The sequence below is a fragment of the Bombina bombina genome, chromosome 2, assembly GCF_027579735.1.
Source record: "Bombina bombina isolate aBomBom1 chromosome 2, aBomBom1.pri, whole genome shotgun sequence".
Taxonomy (NCBI): domain Eukaryota; kingdom Metazoa; phylum Chordata; class Amphibia; order Anura; family Bombinatoridae; genus Bombina; species Bombina bombina.
Window position 1 is genome coordinate 510,923,420 of NC_069500.1, and position 8,495 is coordinate 510,931,914.

Genomic DNA, 8,495 nt, shown 5'->3' on the forward strand with positions numbered 1-8,495 from the left:
CTAAACTTCTTATGCCAACAAAGGATAATAAGGAGAAAAATAGTTTGGATTCATACAAAGAGATTCCTCTTTTTGTGACGCAATATAATTCCAACTACAAAGCTATAGGAAAAACATTAGAAAAACATTGGCCTCTCCTTATGAGAGACCCTATTCTGAAAAAAACACTACCTGGGCGACCTAGAATTGTATATCGAAGGGCATCAACCTTAAAACAAAGACTAGCTCAGAGTAAAGTGGTAATGTTGTCTAAAGGTGTAAGACACAAGAACGCTGAAAAGAAATCTGAGCTTGCAGCTGCCCGACACTTATTGAAAGGAAGTTTTAGGTGTGGAAAGACCCGTTGTTCGATGTGTGATTACATCACTCATAGAGCCACTAGTGTCAAATCAAACACCACAGGAGAACAATATCAGATAATCTCCAGAATTTCTTGTGACTCTTCATATGTGATATATGTACTTACCTGTGAGTGTGGGCTTCAATACATTGGGAGGACCTGCAGAAAAATAAGGACCAGGTGGAGCGAACATCTTAGAAACATTAAAAACAAATCTTTGAAACATAGTGTACCAAGGCATGTTTGCCAGGAACATATTGCAGGGAGATGTAATTTTAAGATCACCCCAATAGAAAGTATTCCCTCTAGCCGCTCATTCAATAGGTTCTCACGACTCAGACAAAGAGAGACCTATTGGATCTACAAATTTAAAACTTTGTTTCCATTAGGTCTAAATGAAGTGTTAGATACTGCTAGCTTTGTGTGAGGATCATAGTTCCAGCTTTGGGTCAAGTTTTTTAGTATAATGATGTGTAGGGCTCTGTGAATGGGGGGACCTCTAGGCTCTTACTAAGTCTGGTTGTGAACGATCATCTTTATATCGTTACCAACCTGCTTATTACGAGTGGTTCCAGGGAGGATATGTATGATCACATACACACTATTGTGAACTGGAGTTTAATTGGTAGTTGCCACTGGTCCACATCTCCTAATAAATATATTTATTTTTTCTAGCAATGGTTAGTGCAATTAGCTATATCATCATATATATATATATTTATATTGTTTTTTATTGTATTATTATGGATGCACACATGGTCATTATTTACTGGTTGTTCACTTTTAGTATGGAGATTATCCAATACACTTTAGGTTTTTAATTTAGTACTTAGTATAGCATTTACACTTATAGGGAGATACCAATATTTTTGGTGTTGTTGTGATAATATTATTTTAGATCATTTATGAAGTATTATGGGAATCATATTATTTAGACTAATACCATTATGGTATGTAGGACAATAAGTTATCTGGTATAAAGAGGGGCCTAACTATTCCCCTGATTAACTCACGAATTTGTTAGTAGGTTGAATTCCACTAGGGTGGTAAATCACGTTGAGCACATATACACATATTTTGAGTATAATATTAACATAATGTGTTTTATAGGCCGTCTATAGATTTTGGGTGTCATAGTAATATTATTTAGGGAGGGTGAGAAATCACAGAGTTGTAATTCACAACATTAAATACAATGGATATAGACACATAGAAAGTGGACCTGTGGCAGTAAAAAATTACCCATGTTGGTAATGAGTATAAAAAATCTTTTTTGGTACTGCTTCGGATACGGAGAACTATGCAGAATGTAGATGGTTTAAATAAATATGCAAAGTACGGTGTCACTAAAGCTCTCCTTTGAGGGAGCTTGTTAAATAGTCATTTGTGAGACGCCGATTAAAATCAATATGGTAATGTTAATATAGATGAAGGCTGCTGTTGGGGGTCCCTGTTTGGGGGATCGGCTTCCCACGATCAGACTGGGACATGTACGTTTTTTACTGCTGTGGTTTGGCCTGACAGCTTGGTGGTGTGGGGAGGAGGTTTGTGCTGCAGGTGACGTATTGGTGATGGGAGTGGCATCCCCTCGGTGTTGTCGGGATGGTAGGGCTCCGGATCTTGGTGAATCTGGGTCCCTGATGGCACAGATGCGTTGGGACTCTGGGTGGATGTTGTTCCACAGTGGCGAGTTCTGGGGAGACATTGATTTTCTATGTTGTTGCCGTAAGCCGATTGAGACAAGGGCGTAAGCATAGACAGAGGTGTGGAGCTATTGTCGATATTTGATTGGCCGGGAGGTGGGGGCAAACCAGCCTATCGCTTACTCCCACATCAGACGCCATACAATTAGGGTATCTGCCGCTCTAGCATGATCAGTCTGGAGCTTGTTAATAGTATAGGTATAAGATTTGACTAATACTATTGGGACAATGTGTAAGGATCCATATTTAAACACTCGACATGAAGTAGAGAGACTTAGCTACGAATATAGGAATACATCATTTATGTTATCTGAGCTATATAACAGACATAGCAGAAAGATAGTTATGAATGGCTTGTGGGAATTGGTGGCGAACGCCAGAATAAGTGTGGTCATATATAGGTAGATTTACACAGTGGATCTAGTGTGCATTTATAAGAATAGAATAACAACAATAATCTACCTATTAATCCAGCCTTCCCCAATGTGTTTTACTATTAATATATCCATCGCTCTGGTTTTTCACCCTTTGAGGTATAGTATAACATTTTATTAACAATAACCATACTTTATGTATAATGAATCTCACATATTGGGGAGTGCCATGAGATGTGTCCAGGTGCTACAACTTTTGAGCAATTAAACAAAGGGCTTATGCGATTGGCTCTTATGGTTCTGTGGGGGGGGGGGGAGGGGGAGTTACAGGTAGCTCAGGTCTATTTAAGATGTATGTTTAGAACAGAATACATGCCTGATGAAACGGTGTATGCCGAGAAACGCGTTGCATGCTGTTACTCATAATAGATGAGTGATATATGTTATTTTAAAACTGTTTTTATCATTATTAAACCTATTTTTATCATATATCCTCATTTCTATCTGATTATTACATTATCTGAGCTACCTGTTTATCCCGTATCCTGTCTGCTGGGGATTAATCCTGCTGCTTATCTGACACAGCCAGCTGGTTTGCTGTGAAAGCCAGCCTGCCTCTATTGACACACTTGAGTGTCTCTACAGAATGTGAGTACCCTGCACTGGTTGTTAACTGACTATTGGGTCCTTACAGATTCACACAGTTTGTGCGCCCTTTTGTTTTCTCTGCACTCAGCTCCTGAGCCTTATACTGCTGGACTGACCATCTGATTTCTACCACACGATCCCCTGGAGTGCCTTATACAGCCAGCTGGTGTGCTGTGAATACCAGCCTGCCTCTACAGGCACATCTGAGTGCCTTCCTATATTGTGAGTACCCTGCACTTGTCCTTTCTTTGATGCTTGTGGTTATGGATTCACACATACGGCGCCTATTTCCTTGTTTTTTATCCTTTAAGGAACTTGCTGATAACCCTTTCTCCAATCCTTATTGGAGAAAGGACAAATTCCTAGGAATCTTAACTCTACTCCATGAGTTGCCCTTGGATTCGCACCAACCAAGATATTTACGCCATATCTTATGATAGATCTTTCTGGTGATAGGCTTACGTGCCTGAATCAAAGTATCAATGAATGAATTAGAGAACCCTCGCTTAGATAAAATCAAGCGTTCAATCTCCAGGCAGTCAGTTGCAGAGAAACTAGATTTGGATGTTGGAAAGATCCCTGAATGAGAAGGTTCTGCCTCAATGAAAGCTTCCACGGTGGCAGAGAGGACATGTCCACTAGATTGGCGTACCAAGTCCTGCGAGGCCACGCAGGCGTGATTAGAATTACTGAAGCCTTCTCCTGTTTGATCCGAGCAATCACCCGGGGCAGGAGAGCAAACAGTGGAAACACATAAGCTAGGATGAACGACCAAGGCACTGCCAAGGCATCTATCAGTTCGGCCTGAGGATCCCTTGACCTGGATCCATATCTTGGAAGTTTGGCATTCTGACGAGATACCAGCAGATCCAACTCCGGTTTGCCCCATCTGAGGATCAGAGTGGCAAAGACCTCCGGATGGAGTTCCCACTCCCCTGGATGAAACGTCTGTCTGCTTAAAAAGTCCGCTTCCCAGTTGTCCACTCCTGGGATGTAGATTGCTGACAGATAACAAGAGTGGGCCCCCGCCCACCGAATTATCTTGGATACTTCTGCCATCGCCAAGGAACTCCTTGTTCCTCCCTGATGAATGATGTAAGCCACAGTCGTGATGTTGTCCGACTGAAAGTGAATGAATTTGGCCAAAGCCAACTGAGGCCATGCCTGAAGAGCATTGAATATTGCCCTCAATTCCAGAATATTGATTGGAAGAATTGACTCTGACTGAGTCCACAAACCCTGAGCCTTCAGGAAATTCCAGACTGCACCCCAACCTAGAAGGCTGGCGTCCGTCGTCACTATCACCCATGAGGGTCTGCGGAAACAGGTCCCTTGGGACAGATGATCCTGAGACAACCACCAAAGAAGAGAGTCTCTTGTCTCCTGATCCAGATCTATCTGAGGAGACAAATTTGCATAATCTCCATTCCACTGTCTGAGCATGCTCAGCTGTGGTGGTCTGAGATGAAAACGAGCAAACGGAATGATGTCCATTGCCGCCACCATCAATCCAATTACCTCCATGCACTGGGCCACTGATGGCCGAGGATTGGACTGAAGGGCTCAGCATGTATTCAGAATCTTTAACTTTCTGACCTCTGTCAAGAAAATTTTCATGGATATGGAATCTATTAGAGTTCCCAGGAAGGGAACCTTGGTCTGTGGAATTAATGAACTCTTTTCTAGATTCCCCTTCCACTTGTGATTCCTCAGAAAGGACAGAACCATGTCTGTATGAGACTTTGTCAGACGGTAGGACGACGCCTGGATCAGAATATCATCCAAATAAGGTGCCACTGCAATACCCCACAGCCTGAGAACCGCTAGAAGGGACCCTTGAACCTTCGTGAAGATCCTGGGTGCTGTGGTCAACCCGAAGGGAAGAGCCACAAACTGAAAATGTTTGTCCAGGAAGGCAAACCTTAGGAACTGGTGATGATCCCTGTTGATAGGAATATGAAGGAATGCATCCTTCAAGTCCACGGTATTCATATATTGACCCTCCTGGATCAATGGCAGAATTGTTTGAAGAGTCTCCATCTTGAAGGATGGGACTCTGAGAAACTTATTTAGACTTTTTAGATCTAAAATAGGTCAAAACATGCCCTCTTTTTTGGGGACCACGAAAAGATTTGAGTAAAATCCCTGCCCCTGTTCCAGTATTGGAACGGGACGAATTACTCCCATAGTAGAGAGGTCTTTTATACAACGTAAGAACGACTCTCTTTTTGTCTGGTCTGCAGACAATCGTCAAAGAAGAAACCTCCCCCTTGGGAGAGAACTTTTGAATTCCAGCTGATACCCTTGGGAAACAATCTCCAGTGTCCAAGGATCCTGAACATCTCTTACCCAAGTCTGGGCAAAGAGAGAGAGTCTGCCCCCTACAAGATCCAGTCCAGGATCGGGGGCTGCCCCTTCATGCTGTTTTGGTAGAAGCAGTGGGCTTCTTGGGTTGTTTACCCTTGTTCCAAGTCTGGTTGGGTCTCTAGACGGACTTGCTCTGGGCAAAATTCCCTTCCTGCTTGGTGGAAGACAAGGAAGAAGAGGGGACTCCTTTAAAGTTCCGAAAAGGAACGGAAATTATTTTGTTTACCCCTCAGTTTAGCAGTTCTATCCTGAGGTAGGAGATGACCCTTACCTCCCGTAATGTCAGAAATGATCTCCTTCAAGTCAGGCCCAAATAGGGTTTTCCCCTTGAAAGGAATAGCCAGAAGCTTTGACTTAGATGACACATCAGCAGACCAAGATTTTAACCATAACGCTCTACGCACTAAAATAGCAAATCTGGCATTCTTAGCCACCAGTTTAGCAATCTGAAAGGCGGCATCTGTAATAAAAGAATTAGCCAGCTTAAGAGCCTTAATTCTATCTAAGATATCCTCTAAAGGAGTCTCAGTCTTAAGAGACTCTTCTAAAGCATCAAATCAGAAGGCCGCCACAGTGGTAACTGGAACAATGCAGGCCGTTGGTTGTAAGAGGAAACCCTGATGAATAAACAATTTCTTTAGAAGACCCTCCAATTTCTTATCCATAGGGTCTTTAAAAGCAAAACTGTCCTCAATAGGAATAGTTGTGCGCTTTGCCAGGTTAGATATAGCTCCTTCCACCTTAGGGACTGTTTGCCATGAGTCCCGAACAGTGTCAGATATGGGATAAATCTTCTTGAAATTAGGAGAGGGTGAGAACGGAATACCCGGTCTGTCCCATTCCCTCTTAATAATTTCTGAAATTCTCTTAGGAACCGGAAAAACATCAGTGTAAGCAAGTATCTCTAAGTATTTGTCCATCTTGCACAATTTCTCTGGTGGTACCACAATAGGGTCACAGTCATCCAGAGTCGCTAAAACCTCCCGAAGTAACAGGCGGAGGTGTTCAAGCTTAAATCTAAAGGACATGACGTCCGAATCTGTCTGAGGTAATGCACTTCCCGAATCTGAAAAGTTCCCCCTCAGACAGAAGTTCCCTGACCCCCAAATCAGATCCCTGTAAGGGTACATCGGAAATAGCCAATAAAGCATTAGAGGACTCAGCATTCATATTGACTTCTGTCCTACTGCGTTTACCCTGTAACACTGGCAACTTAGATAATACCTCTGTAAGGGTAGTTGACATAACTGCAGCCATATCCTGCAGAGTAAAGGAATTAGACGCGGTTGAAGAACCAGGCGTCGCTTGGGTGGGCGTTAGAGGTTGTGATGCTTGGGGAGAATTTAGCGGTATACCCTGATTCTCCTCAGACTGAGAATCATCTTTAGACACATTTTCTTTACATAAAATCGGTGCTTTACATTGTAAGGCCCTCTCAGTACACGAGGGACAAAAAGTTAGAGGGGGTTCCACAGTGGCATCTAAACACATAGAGCCTCCTCAGTGTCAGACATGTTAGACAGACTAGCAATAATAACAATAGCCGTTCTTTGCTTAAATATTGAGCTCTGAGTTCAAATTATAGGAAAAAAAAAGATAATGTAACAAAAACTGTACTGCGCCTTTAGATTTTAAAAGCGCAGCTATTTTTCTGATATGTTCAAAAACGTGTTTGTGGCAATAAAATTAATTTACTCTGCCCAAAAACTCTATCCGTATTGCATCCACTTGCTAGGATATGAAATACACAATAAAATATCGATTGTTAACAATTATTTATTTATTAACTTGAGATTGGCCTCCTGCACCACTCCTCTGCTGTGGCGCCTACCTGCCCCCGGAAGATACAGCTGCTGTCAGATAGCCTTAAAAACCCTTCTAAGGCCGATACAATTTAGGCCCCACCAGAGCCCAAGATGCTGCCTCTAATGCGATCCGGATGAAAGTGCGCGTCCAGAGCATGCAAAAATAGGCCCCGCCCACCGTGGGCGTAATACTAACCTGAACAAGACCCGCATGGGTCACAGTATACACAAAATATGTCGACATAAAAAAAAGTTGCCATGTGCCCTCTATATACCAAAAAACATTGTAACACTGTACACTTCCCTCAGGTCAGAATGTAACAGCTCTTAGCCAAAAAAAACAACCGCAGCTCCCAGCGTCCAGCCCTTGCATAAGTCAAAGAATTTTTACATACTTTGGCAATCAGAATATATCCCATGTACACCAAATTTTCCTTCATATAGTGTAAACTGCTTACCCCTCCCCTTATAGGGACAAATGTCAGCCTGTTCTGATGCATCAAGTCTCCCCAGAAACAAAAGACTGAACATACCTCAAAGCAGCTTGCAGCAAGACACCATTCTCCACACTGAAGATTTCTCTTACACTACCTTCAGCTGCGCTGTGAGAACCATCATGGATCTTAGATAATGTTTGCTAAGATCATCAACATCAGGGCAGAAAATAAGATGTCTCCATTCCTCTTGGGAATCCAGACTAACAATTTCTCCATGAGGAAAATAGTACTCACTGGCACCATTTTAAAATAAAAAACTTCTTGATTGAAGAATCTAAAACTAACACCTCACTTTACCTCTTCCTATTACTAACACAGGCAAAGAGAATGACTGGGGGTGGAGGGAAGGGAGGAGCTATATATACAGCTCTGCTGTGGTGCTCTTTGCCACTTCCTGTCAGCAGGAGGTTAATATCCCATAAGTAAGGATGAAATCCGTGGACTCGTCATATCTTGTAGAAGAAAAAGAGTGTGATAAAAGGCTGTCTGTAGTGGCTTAGAAACAGGCAGAAATTTAGAGGTTTAAATGTTATAAAGTATATTAATATATCAATGTTGGTTGTGCAAAGCTGGGGAAAGGGATTATCTATTTTTTAAACACTTACAATTTTAGTGTAGACTGTCCCTTTAAATCGTCACTAGTTTTAAATGACATGTTATACTGTATATTTTTGTAAATATAATTACTTTAATTTAACAAATGCTTCTAATAGGAAACATAAATCCACACTATTAATGCACTAAAAACATTTGAAGGTCAG